General features: G+C 39.8%; 1 protein-coding gene across 1 annotated transcript in view; it reads left to right on the plus strand.

The window, feature by feature from the left end:
- The window catches only part of SYCP1 (synaptonemal complex protein 1), a 130,081-nt gene that overhangs the window by 22,436 nt on the left and 101,645 nt on the right, over positions 1-6,000 (plus strand). The gene's annotated exons all lie outside the window — the stretch shown is intronic.

Raw genomic sequence — 6,000 nt, forward strand, 5'->3', positions numbered from 1 at the left:
GTTTCAGATGTAAGTGTTCAACAATCTATCAGTTGTGTTTAAGAGGCATTTCTAAGCAAAGCAGAGTGATCACTCTTCTTAATAAAGGGATTATTATTTGTTGACCTCTGTTTATATCCAATAAGATTCTTAAGATTCTATACTAGGAGTGTTAATGTTTTGTTATTTAGTAGCTTTTGAATTTACGTATTAGTGACACCATTTAATTAATCAAATATTAACTCTGTGTCAGATACTAGCATATTATGACACATACCCATTAATTTGAAAAACATACAAAATGCTATTAATCTGTGTCTGGTTCCTGCTTACATTTCTTATCCCATCCCATTTGTTTTCCATTTTGCTCCTCTGCTATAGTTGTTCTTTTTTATGTGTCTGAAACTTGCTAAGCTATTCTGATCTTGGTTCTTTGACTTTGTTCTGTCTAGCACTTTTGTGTCCAAGATTTTATGCAAATTCATAAGCTTCATTATCCTTTTTTTATTATGTTAATCACCATACAGTACATCCCTGGTTTTTGATGTAAAGTTCCATGATTCATTAGTTGCGTATAACACCCAGTGCACCATGCAATATGTGCCCTCCTTACTACCCATCACCGGCCTATCCCATTCCCCACCCCCCCTGAAGCCCTCAGTTTGTTTCTCAGAGTCCATAGTCTCTCATGCTTCATTCCCCCTTCTGATTACTGCCCCTTCTTTATCCCTTTCTTCCCCCCCGATCGTCCTAGTTCTTACATTCCATAGATGAGAGAAATCATATGATAATTGTCTTTCTCTACTTGACTTATATCACTTAGCATTATCTCCTTCAGTCCCGTCCATGTTGCAGCAAATGTTGTGTAATCGTTCTTTTTGATAGCTGAGTAATATTCCACTATATATATGGACCACAATTTCTTAATCCAGTCATCTGTTGAAGGACATCTCGGTTCCTTCCATGATTTAGCTATTGTGGACAATGCTGCTATGAACATTGGGGCACATGGCCCTTCTCTTCACTACGTCTGTATCTTTGGGGTAAATACCCAGTATTGCAACGGCTGCGTCATAGGGTAGCTCAATTTTTAACTTTTTAAGGGACCTCCACACTGTTTCCAGAGTGGCTGCACCAACCTGCATTCCCACCAACAATGTAGGAGGGATCCGCTTTCTCCACATCCTCTCCAGCAATTGCTGTTTCCTGNCTTGCCTTGTCTATCTTTGCCATTCTAACTGGCGTAAGGTGGTATCTCAGTGTGGTTTTGATTTGAATTTCCCTGATGGCTAATGATTTTGAACATTTTTTCATGTGTCTGTTAGCCATTTGTATGTCTTCATTGGAAAAGTGTCTGTTCATATCTTCTGCCCATTTTATGATTTGTTTATTTGTTTCTCGTGTATTGAGTTTGAGAAGTTCTTTGTAGATCTTGGATACCAGTCCTTTATCTGTGGTGTCCTTTGCAAATATATTCTCCCATTCCGTGGGCTGTCTCTTAGTTTTTTTGACTGTTTCCTTGGCTGTGCAGAAGCTCTTTATCCTGATAAAGTCCCATAAGTTCATTTTATCTTTTATTTCTCTTGCCTTTGGCGATGTGTCGTGAAAAAGGTTGCTCTGGCCGATGTCATAGAAGTTGTTGCCTATGTTCTCCTCTAGAATTTTGATGGATTCCTGTCTCACATTGAGGTCTTTCATCCATTTGGAGTTTATTTTTGTGTATGGTGTGAGAGAGTGGTCAAGTTTCATTCTTTTGCATATAGCTGTCCAATTTTCCTAGCACCATTTATTGAAGAGACTGTTTTTTTTCCACCGGATGTTTTTTCCTGCTTTATCAAAGGTTAGTTACCCAAACGAAGGGTCCATTTCTGGGTTCTCTATTCTGTTCCATTGGTCGATGTGTCTGTTTTTGTGCCAGTACCATGCTGTCTTTGTGATCACAGCTTTGTAGTACAGCTCGAAATCCGGCATTGTGATGCCCCCAGCTTTGTTTTTCCTTTTCAACAGTTCCTTGGAGATTCTGGGCCTTTTCTGTTTCCATACAAATTTAAGGACTATTTGTTCCAGTTCTTTGAAAAATGTCCTCGGTATTTTGATCGGGATAGCATTGAAAGTGTAGATTGCTCTGGGTAGTATGGACATTTTAACTATGTTAATTCTTCCGATCCATGAGCATGGAATATTTTTCCATCTTTTTGTGTCTTCATCAAAGTCTTTCAAGAGTGATTTATAGTTTCTAGAATATAGATCCTTTATGTCTCTGGTTAATTCCAAANATTCCAAGGTAACGTATGGTTTTTGGTGTTATTGTAAATGGGATGGATTCCCTAATTTCTCTTTCTTCAGTCTCGTTATTCGTGTATAGAAATGCAACTGATTTCTGGGCATTGATTTTGTATCCTGCCACCTTACTGAATTGTTCTATAACTTCTAATAGTTTGGGAGTGGATTCCTTTGGGTTTTCCATATAGAGTATCATGTCATCTGCAAAGAGAGACAGTTTGACTTCTTCTTTGCCGATTTGGATACCTTTGATCCCTTTTTGTCTTCTGATTGCTGTTGCAAGGACTTCTAGTACTATGTTGAATAATAGTGGCGAGAGTGGGCATCCTTGTCGTGTTTCTGATCTTAAGGGAAAGGCTTCCAGCTTTTCCCCATTGAGAATGATATTTTCTGTAGGCTTTCCATAGATGGTTTTTATGAGATTGAGGAATGTACCCTCTATCCCTACACTCAGAACGGTTTTAATGAGGAAAGGATGTTGTATTTTGTCAAATGCTTTTTCTGCATCTATTGAGAGAATCATGATTTTTGGATTTTTCCTTCTGGATAAAATCTAAGACACCAATTGATTTGCGAACGTTGAACCACCCTTGCATCCCAGGGGANATCCCAGGTATGAATCCCACTTGGTCATGATGGATAATCCTTTTAATGTACTGTTGGATTCTATTAGCAAGGATCTTGTTGAGGATTTTGGCATCCATATTCATTAGAGAAATCGGTCTGTAATTCTCCTTTTTGAGGGGGTCTTTGCCTGGTTTGGGGATCAAGGTAATATTAGCCTCATAGAATGAGTTTGGTAGCTTTCCTTCTGTTTCTATTTTTTGAAATAGCTTTAGGAGAATAGGTATTATTTCTTCTTTGAATGTTTGGTAGAATTCCCCAGGAAAATCGTCCGGGCCTGGAGTTTTATTTTTTGGAAGATTGTTTATCACTGACTCAATTTCTTCATAGTTAATTGGCCTATTTAAGAAATCTATTTCTTCCTGTTTCAGTCTTGGTAGTTTATAGGTTTCCAGGAAGGCCTCCATCTCTTCCAGATTGTTTAGTTTTTTGGCATATAGCTGTTGATAAAAGTTTCTAATAATCCTTCCAATTTCATTGGTGTTGGTTGTGACCTCTCCTTTTTCATTCATAATTTTATTAATTTGGGTCCTTTCTCTATTCTTTTGGATAAGTCTTGCCAGAGGTCTGTCAATTTTATTAATTCTCTCAGAGAACCAGCTTCTAGTTCTATTGATCTGCTCTACTGTACTCCTGGTTTCTAATTCATTGATCTCTGCTCTAATCTTGGTCAACTCCTTCCTTGTCAGTGGGTTAGGCCTGTCCCTCTGTTGCTGTTCCAGTTTCTTGAGGTGAGAATATAGAAACTGCATTTTAGATTTTTCTATTCTTTTGAGTGAGGCTTGGATGGCTATGTATTTCCCCCTTAGGACTGCCTTTGCAGTATCCCATAGGTTTTGGACCGTTGTGTATTCATTCTCGTTGGTCTCCATAAATTGTTTAATTTGTTTTTTGATTTCCTGGTTTATCGAGTCATTCTTGAGCAGGATGGTTCTTAGTCTCCAAGTGTTTGAGTTTCTTCCAAATTTTTCCTTGTGGTTGAGTTCCAATTTCAAAACGTTGTGGTTTGAGAATATGCAGGCAATAATTTCAGTCTTTTGGTATCGTTTGAAACCTGTTTTGTGTCTCAGAACATGGTCTATTCTTGAGAATGTTCCATGGGCATTAGAATAGAATGAGTATTGGGGCACCTGGGTGGCACAGTGGTTGGGCGTCTCCCTTCAGCTCAGGGCGTGATCCTGGCGTTATGGGATCGGGCCCCACATCGNTGTGGTTGAGTTCCAATTTCAGAGCGTTGTGGTCTGAGAATATGCAGGGGATAATTTCAATCTTTTGGTATTGGCTGAGACCTGTTTTGTGTCCCAGAGCATGATCTATTCTTGAGAATGTTCCATGGGCATTTGAATAGAATGAGTATTCTTTGGTTCTGGTGTGTAGTGTTCTATATATATCTATGAGGTCCAACTCGTCGAGTATGGCATTCAAAGCCTTTGATTCTTTGCTTAGTTTTTGCCAGGGTGTTCTGTCTATTTCTGATAGTGGGGTGTTGAGGTCCCCTACTATTACTGTGTTCTTATCTATATGTCTCTTTATTTTGGTTAAGAGTTGGCTTGTGTATCTTGCTGCTCCCCTGTTGGGGGCATATATATTAATAATTGTCATATCCACTTGTTGAATACTTCCTTTAAGAATAATATAGTGCCCTTCTGTATCTCTCTCTATGGCCTCTAGTTTAAAATCCAGTCTATCTGATATGAGAATTGCTACTCCAGCTTTCTTTTGAGGTCCATTTGCGTGGAAGATGGTACTCCATCCCCTTACTCTAAGTCTGAATGCATCTTTGGGTTCAAAATGAGTCTCTTGTAGACAGCAAATGGATGGGTCATGTCTTTTTATCCAATCTGCAACCCTGTGGTGTTTTATGGGAGCATTCAGGGCATTTACCTTGAGACTGAGNTGAGAGATATGATTTTAATGATGCCATGTTGCCAGTAAAGTCTTTGTTTCTATAGATTGTGACTTTCTGTTCTGTATCACTCTTGGGGCCTTTTCACCTTTATAGAACCCCCCCTAATATCTTCGTGGTTACNGGTTGTGACTTGCTGCTCTGTATCACTCTTGGGGCCTTTTTACCTTTATAGAGCCCCCCTTAATATCTCCTGTAGGGCTGGTTTCGTGGTTACGAAATTGGTTAATGATTGGCGATTTTGGAACGTCTTTATTTCTCCATCAATTCTGAATGACAGCTTTGCTGGATAAAGGATCCTTGGCTGCATGTTTTTCTCTGAAAGAGCTTTAAAAATGCCCCCCCAAGCCTTTCTCTCATTCCAGGTCTCTGTAGACAGGTCTGACGTAATCCTGATACCTTTGCCTTGGTACGTGAGAAATTTCTTTGCCCTGGCCCCTTTCAATACTGTATCCTTGGATCTAATATTTGCGAATTGCACTATGACATGCCGTGGCGTAGGTTTGTTGTGGTTGAGCTTGGGAGGGGNCAGGTCTGACGTAATCCTGATACCTTTGCCTTGGTACGTGAGAAATTTCTTTGCCCTGGCCGCTTTCAATACTGTATCCTTGGATCTAATATTTGCGAATTGCACTATGACATGCCGTGGCGTAGGTTTGTCCTGGTTGAGCTTGGATGGGGTCCTCTCTGCCTCTTGGACACGAATGCTTGTTTCCCTTGCTAGATTAGGGAAGTTTTCAGCTATAATTTGTTCAAATATCTCTTCTAGACCTCTGTTTTTCCCCAGCCCCTCGGGGATGCCGACGATTTTGACATTCGATCATTTCATTGAGTCAGTGATCTCCCATAACCTACATTTGTGGGCATGGATTTTTTTACGTCCAGGTTCTATTTTCGCTTTCTCTTCTACTAACCCATCCTCCAATTCGCTAACGCGTTCCTCTGCCTCGGTGACCCTGGCCGTCAGAGCCTCTAGTTTTGACTGTATTTGGCCCACTGAGTTTTTAATTTCTGTCAGATTCGCTCTCATTTCTGCCCTTAGAGATTCTATATTCTCATTAACATTTTCGTTAATACTTTTTTCAAGTGTACACATCATCTTGACCATTGTTGCTCTGGATTCCATTTCTGATAATTTGGTTATATCCATATCCATTAGTTCTGTGGCAGAGGCCACAGACTCATTGTCTTTTCTTTGCTGGGGGGGA

The sequence above is a fragment of the Ailuropoda melanoleuca genome, chromosome 2, assembly GCF_002007445.2.
Source record: "Ailuropoda melanoleuca isolate Jingjing chromosome 2, ASM200744v2, whole genome shotgun sequence".
Taxonomy (NCBI): Eukaryota; Metazoa; Chordata; class Mammalia; order Carnivora; family Ursidae; genus Ailuropoda; species Ailuropoda melanoleuca.